The sequence below is a fragment of the Anguilla anguilla genome, chromosome 9 (genome assembly GCF_013347855.1).
Source record: "Anguilla anguilla isolate fAngAng1 chromosome 9, fAngAng1.pri, whole genome shotgun sequence".
Lineage (NCBI taxonomy): Eukaryota > Metazoa > Chordata > Actinopteri > Anguilliformes > Anguillidae > Anguilla > Anguilla anguilla.
This window is the reverse complement of record NC_049209.1, coordinates 11,021,954-11,032,310: the sequence shown is the minus strand read 5'-3', so window position 1 is coordinate 11,032,310 and position 10,357 is coordinate 11,021,954. Positions and strand designations below refer to the sequence as shown.

The 10,357-nt window shown below is 38.4% G+C and overlaps 1 protein-coding gene and 1 long non-coding RNA gene across 5 annotated transcripts in view; both read left to right on the top strand.

Annotated features, from left to right (window-relative positions):
* LOC118236238 lies at positions 1-6,560 on the top strand. The gene is made up of 3 exons (XR_004767002.1): positions 1-1,011; positions 5,372-5,412; positions 5,757-6,560. It is a non-coding gene; the product is annotated as an uncharacterized LOC118236238 (long non-coding RNA).
* Positions 6,561-8,025: 1,465 nt separating this feature from the next.
* Positions 8,026-10,357, top strand: part of arhgef9a (Cdc42 guanine nucleotide exchange factor (GEF) 9a) — an 89,544-nt gene continuing 87,212 nt past the window's right edge. For 3 of the 4 annotated variants that reach the window (XM_035432383.1, XM_035432381.1, XM_035432384.1), the window contains exon 1: positions 8,026-8,474. The gene's annotated coding sequence lies outside the window, so the exon portion shown is untranslated. The remainder of the gene's footprint in view (positions 8,475-10,357) is intronic. The other variant, XM_035432382.1, reaches the window with a different exon arrangement.

Sequence of the window (10,357 nt, the reverse complement as noted above, 5' to 3'; positions counted from 1 at the left end):
TTCTATTTAAATGCATGTGATTACAGATCTATTCCAAGAAAATTTAATTCCGTATGCTTTTATATAGAAGTGATATGTACTGCTTTCCAGAGATAAACAATTTAAAGAAAACAGTGAAAGGGCTGAGAAGAGACCCCACTTTAGAGCAAAGTTTCCCCACACCTGCAGTGTTAACATTTTATAGATTTGTAAATATGTCATTCAGCCTTAGTTCAATTCGCCAGTAAGAATGTGTGCATCTGCTGAAAATGTGAAAAAATGTATGCAGCTTCTACATCTGGCTTGTATCATGTAGGTCAGCAAAGGGCAGGGTGAAAGGTCAGTGACTTTCACATTTGTTCAACTTCATTGCAGATGTAATCCTGACCCATGACCTTGGGTTAAGAAAGCTGCCACCCGCACAATTTATCGTGCAAGCGTACACACGGAGCGAGTTGAACTACACCCACACCCCTGATGTTTTATTACTACTTAATACAACATCACAAAGAAGAGAAAGTGAATATAGTAGCCAGTCCTAACATTATTCCTCACTATCAGTGCTGTAATGAGACAGCAGCTAAACCTTTTGAGCCTCTGCGCTTTTTTTTGGTACGTCCAATTTATTTCTGACAGGATCACATTCCCAAGATGTCTGCCCTTCCCCAAAATGGAAGGGCAGACATCAGACTACATTCCCGGGACTTATCAGAGGCAAAGTGCTGAAGAGAGTGGCGTAGAGGGTCGATGTTCACCCTTATGTAATTTTTCTCCAAGTGAGTCAGCAACCTCCCAGCAGCTCCCAGCAGCTACACTCAAACCCGAGGGACTGCCTTAATACACTTTCCCAGGGCCAGACGCGATTGGTGGATGAGCTGACGGACAGCTTGCCCAGGGCAAGTGCACAGCTGCGGTCTCAGACTGAAGAACAAAGCTCCGCATTTTTCGCCACGCTGAGATGTCCACATGGGGAGGAGCAGCGAACCTGATCCAGCATTGGGTGCTGAGCATGACGCTTCATCTGCCGACTTGGTAACTCAGCACCGCCGTCCACTGTTACATTAAAGAGCAGTTTAGGCTCAGGCAATGTTAGTTCAGGGGTACAGTCCATGTCATTAAATCACTAAAGCAGTTGCATATCGCCCGCAGATGCATGTGACAGGCGAACAGAGTTTCTAAAAAAATCATTTTAAAAAACTCCCGTTTTCCTAGCATCATTGTATTTCTGGACAAAAAAAAAAAAATACAGGAAAACAACTGTTAATTGTCATGACAGAACCAATGCAATTCATTGTTTCATGAATGTGATCTGGTTAGTTGATCTTGAGGCAATAAAAGCCCATCTTTTCTGGTATTTAGCAGTGACTTTTTGTGAATATATATTGTGATTTGTGACTGGACTGGGATGCACAAACAGCTAAAGGAAAGTCTCAAAAAACAAAATAAAAAATAAAAAGGGAAACTCACAAACTTACATCACTGAATGCATGTGTGTCACTTGTTACACAAATGCAGAGTCAGCACCTATGGATCATAAAGCATGCATTTGTTAATAATATTGAGCCCAATCTCTCTCCATAGAACAAAGGTAAGAACTCAGCTGCAGGTGTTCAATCATAACATTATTCCACATACCCATTGTTGATTAGAAAACCAGATATAACTTTCAGGCAACTGCATCTAAATAGTAAACTGTTCTATATTATTGCAAATCGGTTTTCTTTAACTCAAGTCTTGAGGCAAGATGCAGTGATAATAATAAAAACCCACAAACAGGATGTGGAAACAGACACTGATAAAGGGGTGTCCCAGAAAATTTATAGTCCTGTAGCGAGGCTGACAGTGAAGCTGTCCTTCTTAAACAAAATTCCTAAAAAATCTGTCATTTCCTCTTTTACATCGAGGCGGAAGTGGGTCTCTGGCAGAAGCAAGGATCAGTTCCTTTGATCCTGTTTATTGTAGCGGATTTTCCTGTTTTCAGATTTTCTCTGATACAGTTCCCAACCTCCTCTGGCATTTGAAGGAAAGAAAGATTGATTTCAGCACCATCTCTGCTCCCCTGATAAACCTTTTTAACATAAAAAAGTTGCTTACGTAAACTCTCTATACATCTGTATTTTAAATATGTCTGCATACCAAATATAAAAAATATGCCAAGTTAGAACTAAACTTTCACAATTATTGTTCACAGAACCATATCCAAAATTATCTTTATTACATTACCCTTTTTGTACACAAAATCAGATAAAAAGACCCTAGACCATGAAATACTCAAATCTGATCCTCGAAGCCAGTAGTACTGCTGGTTTTCATTCTTCACATATAAATCAGGACTGAGTTAAACCTGGAAAACCAGATGAGTTAAATCTCTGGCCAGTCAGTCACATTGCTCATTCAATTAACTATCAGGTAGAAAAGAAAACCAGCCGTACTACTGGCCTCGTGGGCCAGATTTGAGTATCACTGCCCTTGACCATGCTGAAGGTTCAGAGAGAAGTTAGAGAGCTGTGAATCTCCCCCTCGTGCCAATGCACAAATATAACTCAACAGCATTAGGCTTCCACAGACAGCATTCCACCCACCCACTATGTAACTCTGCTCTCCAGCCTCGGTCTAATTCTAACCCTGGCCAAGGAGCCATCAACATTTGATTGTTCAACCGGTCCTGCTTTCCCCAGTAGATATGAATAGAACAGATCCCAGGAAGGGGCATTGCTCATTCAGGCAGATGAGCACAGAGTCCCTCTTGGCTGAAGACTGTAAAAGCCAGTGCAAATATAATCGAAACACAGCCGCTCTCCAATTCAGGGATGTGAAAGGTCACTGCACCCGAGGAACATTCCTCCCATATGTGTCAAATAATTAATAAACAATTAATTTGATTTAAAAAGCTATGCGCATACATACAGCATGTACAGACATAGCAGGGATATTCATCTTTGCAGGCATAGAAGCCTTTTGCCTTAAAAAGCAAGCTGAACAAAAGGTAAACAGTACAATGTCCTCCAAAAGTATGATAACGGTAGAGTGAAATTTGTAATTTTTCTGCTGTTCACTTAAGGCATTTGGATTTAAGATCAAACAATGTATCCGAGACAAAAACAAAACAGCTTTTATTTCATGGTATTTGCATGCGTATGTTTTACCATTTTACAGAAACAGCTATTTTTGAGTCCCTCCATTTTCAGCTTATGAGTTTTCAGTTTATGAAAGAATGACAAGTGTCTTGTCTACTGGCAATCTGAGAATGCAATGCAGGTAAATATGTTTTTTAAAAATTTTTTTAAGTTTTTTAATTTTTTTTTTTTTACCACCACTGCAAGGGCAATCTAAGTTCATATATAACTGCAAGATGCTGAAGACCTAAACTGTGATGCAAATGTATGATGTATTTACATATGGAAGTCGAAGTACACGGATGGCTATGAGAAAAATGCAAATTGCAGCTGGAGAGTATGCCAGGAATGTTCTGGTTACTCTATCTTAATTCCATGGATGAATGCCTGCTTGAGCTGGGATGGCTTATAAGGCAAGAGCTTAACTGGGGCGATTTCTTTGGCATAAAGCAACTGGAAATACTATTTATCACATGGGCATTAGACCAAACATCTCTGTAATGAGTTGTCAAGGAGCGAGACTGGAGCTTCCTCCTTCCCTTAGTCTGAGAGGTTGCTTGACTGGGGACTGTGAAATCTGGGCTCATATTTAAACTACCTCAGAGGCTGTTGAACAGCTTCACTGAACTGCACATTTACAGAAGGGATCTAATTCACAGCCAGCCATTACCCAGATGGACCAAAGAACAAAAAAGCTTGCATTTGACCCAAAGGATCTAAATTGCTCTTATGGGCTCTCTGGGCCCAAGAACCACAACCAATGAATACATTCTCTGTGATGCATCCCCCTTCATTAAAATGTAAAATAAATAAATGTAATGTAGCCTAACATATGTCCAAATATGGAGTTAAAATGTTTAATTTGACTCAAGTGTGTGTCCTTGACATGCATACAATACTTTATATTAACCTATCTTCAGGTGACATCTTATCTTATCTGGTGACCCACACTTGTTTAGCTATAGTATGTGCTCAGGCACAATCTTTCTCCCTAACGCAGCCCTAAGTCATCTTCTCTGTGGCTTAATCAGGTATTGGATTGATTTTGTTTCCGCAATGTCCTCCATCAGTTTGGAAGGGTTTATTGCCAGCTTCTGTTCACTTTTGAGCGGCCAAATATTTACACTTGCGGTAAAGCCTGTAACAAAATGCTGGCTTTAACACTACTGGAGTGACACTATGGCTGGCTATGCATGCATCACCATACAGGACACGGCTTGCTGAGAACTAGTTCTTTAGCGTGAAAATGTCATCAGAGAATCAACAAATATCTGGAACGAGGTGAAATGTAGAATGAAATAACTCCTTCTAAGCCCACAGAATAATTAGAATCTTACTCTCATGTGAGTGTACATGATTTAAAGCAAATTTTTGAAATATGTTTAGAATCATGTACTTTGGCTCATGGGAGTCATTTAAAAAAAATATTTTGTCATTTAATGGGATGTGACTTAATGCCATTCAGTGAGTGATCAAATGTTATTTTGAGAGAGTTAATCCTTGTTTAGTCTTAGGTTGACATTACATGTTCAAATTAAGATGCTACGCTTCCTCACTGCGGAACAGGTCTGAAATGATGCTTAAATTAATCTTTAATTATTAATTCCGTTTTTTAAACAGGTCATTTGTTTTTCATGTATTACATACTAATTGATGACTCATAGTATGTGTAGCTTGACTGTCTGTGAGTCCAATGTGGGCGAAAATTAAGTAGAGCCATTGTACTGTGCTATTTAACAGTCTTAAAAAGGCACTTGGTTAACCTCAAATCCAATGAGAATATCCTTTCCTCATTTACATAAGCATTATCTTTTCATAATTATTTACTGAGGTGAGCTTGATCCGTCTTTTCTTTTTCTACCTATCATGGCCTTCCACTACTATTACATTGTATGCGAAACTAAGCAAGACTCATTCAGTATCCTGTTTTCCAACAAAGTGTATCAAGTTACTCAGGCACAAATCTGACACAGGAAGTTAACAAAGCGGTCAATTGTTCTAACAAATTGAGCCCATGACATCACCCACAGGACAACATTATCAAAATAGTCCAGTTTATGTAGGTAATGGCTTTTATTGTGTAATACTTAAACATATTTCTAAATGTTGTCGTTCCTGTTTTTGCAGATTTGACCAATATGACCAGAGAAACATACCAGCATTTTATTAAAACAAAAAAAAAGTTTGGAAAGGACATTGGATTGTCAGTGAAAAGAAAATTCAACATGCCTAAATCATATATATTTACTGATTGGAAAATTGGACTTCTCTTTCAGGAACATGCCCTTGACATTTCCTTGAGGCTGAGATACTTCAGGTACCTTTTTTTTTTGCTTCAACTGGGAGCAGTCTCGCTCAAAATTGCCTCACAAATGACATGTAAAACTAACAAAATGTATCTGGTACCAGAAGCAGCAGCATGCATGTATCTGTTATTATGTCCAAGGACAGTAAAACACAACCTGATTTCTATGGTGACCTATATTCCATATATTTCTGGAAAATAACCGCTTTTAATTCTTTCCAGTGTTATATTCTTTTTCTAGGATTTTCAAGCAACCATCCAAGATTTGATTGTTTCATTTAACAAATGCTATTTTACAGAAAAAAATTGTTTTGATTGTCTACAAGTGGAAACATTTGTCCGGCTTATGTGTACAGATCTAGAATGGCCGATCCTTTCAGTCCAGAGAGCTGAAATGTCCAGGATGTGTGCTGTGACAAAGTGGCGACAGCAGGAAGAGACGTACGGCTGAGGAAGTGGGCTGAATCATATGAGGAAAGTCAGAGCTGTGTTCTGCACCAGAGGAGCTCCTGTTAACAATCAATGTGTCGCTGTGACAGTGGACAGTGGCGCTTGATGAAAATGTTGGCTGAGAACACCACATATATGCAATTATTAGACTGGCTATTCCATTGACTCTGAGGAAGATGGCAGCCAAGCCATATTGAACAAGAGTCTAAATCTTAAAGAAGCTGCTTTAATTTCTTCTTGGTTTCTGTAACATGTAACACCCATTATTTCTAAATCTATGGGGAGCACAGTACTGAAGCCTCCAGTCTCCAGAGTAAATTTGGCAGGACATGGCCGCTGCACTTTCTGTACCTAGATCAATCTATCAGTCACTCAATCATTCTGCTGATTGATCAATCAAACTTTATTTATATAGCTTATTTTATGAAGTAGTTTTTTTAACACTTCACAGCATACTTTGACCTAAATACCTACAAAGCAAGCCGGAGGCAACAGTGCCAAAACTCCTTGGATGGGGTGTTGGACAAAACTTTGGGAGGAACCAGACTCAACAGGGGAAGTCCATCCTCCTCTGACTGGCTCAGGGAGTTTGTAGGGCCAAGACATGGTGTAGACAATACTCAGTGTACACATTGAGTACATATTATAACTTATCTCATTAGTATTATTATAGCTTTTATTTAATCCAGTAATGAGAGCTGTGCATTAAAAAGTTGGATGGAATGGAAAACTGTTTATCGTGACCATTAACTTATTAAATGAACTAATAAATCATTTGATGAAAGCTGGTGTTTGTGATCAATCATGATTTTTGTCTTGTTTAGTAATAGTCAATATCTAGCTATTTATTTGAACAAACCAATAGCAATGCCATTATAATGTTCATTTTTTGTTCTGGTTTCCAATTTGTCCTGTGTTTCTAGCCATTTCAACCCATGAAACTGACACAAATAAGTTGACCTTCAATATATTTGACCCATTTGCAAAATATCAGTATGACTTCACAGTAAAATAAAGGCTATAAAAATATGGACTTTTAATGAGAAAGACTAAGGTGCTGCTTCAAACAAATCAGATATGCCCTTTGCATCCACCAGACACTAGTAGTTTGCATTACTGGATTGTCAGCTATAGACTTTGTAATTGGGACAGATCATCATGTTTCAATGTTCCTCTTGAAAAAGCACATTTATATTTGTGTCACACCATTTTCGTACCAGCTGTGCATCCCTTAGTATTGAAGAAGCAACAAAAAGGCAGAGAAACATGGAAATATTTGTCAAATAGCATGGATGGAAAAATGTGTAGACCAAGTGATATTTACATATTGTGAAGCAGGTTTCCTGTCATTGTTAAACGGAGAGTATCTTTTTGTTTAACCCATTGATGTAAGCTCCAGTCTTTCCTGTCTATAACAGGGCAGGGGGAGGGCGCACTTATGGGATCACAATAGCCTGAAACAGGGAAAATTGTTAAATTTAGACGCTCTGCTGCATCTTGTCTTCCACGACTGCCTCCTCCAAAGCATGTTTAGGTCACATCAGTTCCTCTGGCATTTTCCTGTGCCAACTGCCAAACAAGTCTTTTCTCATCAAATTGTTTCAGTTAAGATACTGCCAAAGGAGCCACTTCCCAAGATAGAACTGGAACCCTCTTTAGTTTTTCTGAGGAAGACTCAATAACCCAATTGCTTGGAACAAGAGGATACACATCACAAACATCCATATTCTTTAGCATATTTTGTTTTCCTCACATTCCCATGCATTCAAAAGATGAATGGGCTATAAGATGAAAGTCATGCCAAAACAATGAGCAACTTTGGTTTAACATGTCTTAGGAAAAATTGATTTGGGAATAGGCTACATTTTGGGTTTCAGTGGAAACAACAACAAAAAAAATGTTTTCAGATGTACAGTAAACTACATAAAGCATCTAACTGAGCTTTCTAACAAAGAATAACAATCCTCATTGTAAATTATTCATGAGAATTGCAGTTTGTTTGAAATATAAAGCATCAAATAATAGTAATATTTAATGTAGTACAGATTAAATCTAAATTCTCCTTTTTTCAGTCATGATCAGAAGTCTAAAAACTTAACTAAATTGATTTAGTGACGTATGATTACGTTTTTTCTTACAGGGGCGACATAAATAACGACCGACCACGGTAGACTGGGTGTTGTTGTTTCACAGCGGTACTTAAACCGTGGGTCAAAAACAATCGAACTGTGTAAACTCTATTGATTCGGGCGGGCGTGCGTGCGTGAGTGAGTCAGCATATGCCCGAGCTAGTTAGTGAAGGAGTCTGGCACAATTCACTGCCGAAGTAGTCTACAACAGAAACTTAGGAAAAATCTTGCTCCTGGCTTTGGATGGCTGCCGATAATTTAGGAAGGCACCATTTTTCGCACTGTAGAGTTTCAGATTCAAATTGGATGTACAAAGTATGAAAAAACATTTTGTTTGTGGACAAAGTGGAACATTACTAAAAAATGGTGTGTAAAGAATGGCACTTGAATACTATGATACTTCTTTCTGCTTTACGTGTATTGGAGACGTCGTAATTAGCTGACCGTTTTGGAACTTGTTTTTCGGGAATCGCTTAACTACCAAAGAAAAGTAAGGTGAGTTTACAGTGCAAGCTGTTTAGTTTTAGTTGCAAGCTAAAGCTGAATATTTAAGTAAGGTAGTAAGCGAGTGTTGCGCCGCGTGTTTGCCTGTCTGGCCGTTACAGTACTGTTCAACATTAGCTATTAGGCAGCTGGTATACGATTACAACACTAGACAGAAACGTGTATTTTTGCGTTATCGTGCTGAAGAATGTATTCGTTTTTTACGCGGCTGTTATGTAAGTAGGCTAGTCTATAGGTGAAATTAAATCAACGTTGTTTGTGAAAGCAGCCGTCCCAGTGACAGCACAAGTTTGTCAGCGAGTATCTTCCCAATACCACATTTTGCCTTTTCGTAAGTGGCTAAACCAAAGTCAACTGCACTACATTTACACAGAGTCCGCACTATCTAATGTAGAAAATATAATTGAGCTAGACATGTTAGTATTTTTTTCTGAAAGGAAAACCCGTCATATTGGTTTGCCGGATATGTTGTGTGGAATACATTTTCACACTAGTCTACTCCACATCGTCGAGTTTTTCAATGAAGTGATAGGCATAGTCTATTACCTAAATATACGATTTATACTACGTTCCTAGTGTTGCTCAGGGAGGCCCTCGTTTCACTTGTTGTTAGCAGACGAAACAAAATCATGAATCTTTAAGTGGTTGAGCACACATAACGGTACTGTTTTGAAAGGTGTGGAGTTTGTGTATGGGCGGGTCACGCAAAAAAAAAAAAGAAAAAAAAAGTAATAGACCGTTAAATTTACCACAGCCTGACTGCATCCTTTTGACTTTCTCAGACTGGCATGTTGAACGTACTGTAGTGTATGATTTGTGATATTTGAATCAAAGATGGTAGTTTACTCATAGGATATTATGGTAGTTTGCCTCTCAGATGAAGATAGGTAACTCAGACTTATGTAAACTTTCGAATCGTGAGAACGTTTTGGATGTATTTTGATAATACACAACGACTTACAGCTATATGAGCTGAAACTGTCTGATAATTGCAAGTTTAGTAGGCAGTTAATAAAGGGTAGCGTATTAATTGTGACTCCGCTATGGGTGTGAACCTGGGCTTGGTGATGTCATACATGGCTTTTTACCTCCAGGAAGTGAGGCTATTATGTACACTTGTACGTCGTTGTTTATTTCGAGCATCTGTCTGCTAAGTAGTTATTTACAACAACGTAAGTGCATTTTGTGTGCTTGTAGGCCCTACCTGGTTTGGAATACTAATTCTGAACGTACATATTATAAGTATCTCAGATTTTGACAGCATTGACAAAATCAACAAAAAGTGCTGAAGGTTTTTACATTTATTTATTAGTTTGTTGGTAGCTTGGAAGCATAATATAAACTCTAAACCCTGTTCCTCATAATATTGCTTACAATCAGTGCAGAATTGTAATTTAAGATTTGTACAATTCAGTGTTGCCTATTGGTTTTCATTCAGAATAACAGTGTTGAATCAGAAATGCGTTACGGTGTAGCATTTTGTAATTTCTTTTAAAATAAGACTGTTTTTGTAGTTTAGTTTGAAAAATGTGACATTTCAACACATGGCTGAGTTAGAAATAGTGGGCAGTGGGTCTGTTGCTAAGGCTTGCGATGAATATTGCTCTGGTTATGGTGCTCTCCTCATTCATTGTCAGGATGTTGATGAATTTTGTCATTCCAAAATCTTGTGTAATTAGGCTGGTTCATGCCCATGCTCCTGTGTACATATTTCCAGGGTAATAAATGTCACAGGGATTATTAATAAGCATGTACCAGACTGAGACAGAAGGACTGATATTCACTAGCGGTGCTGGATTTGCAGGTCATACACCCTTACCGCCAGAGAGAGCATTTTTGGAATAGTTCTTGCTTCACACACTGCTCTAGAATAT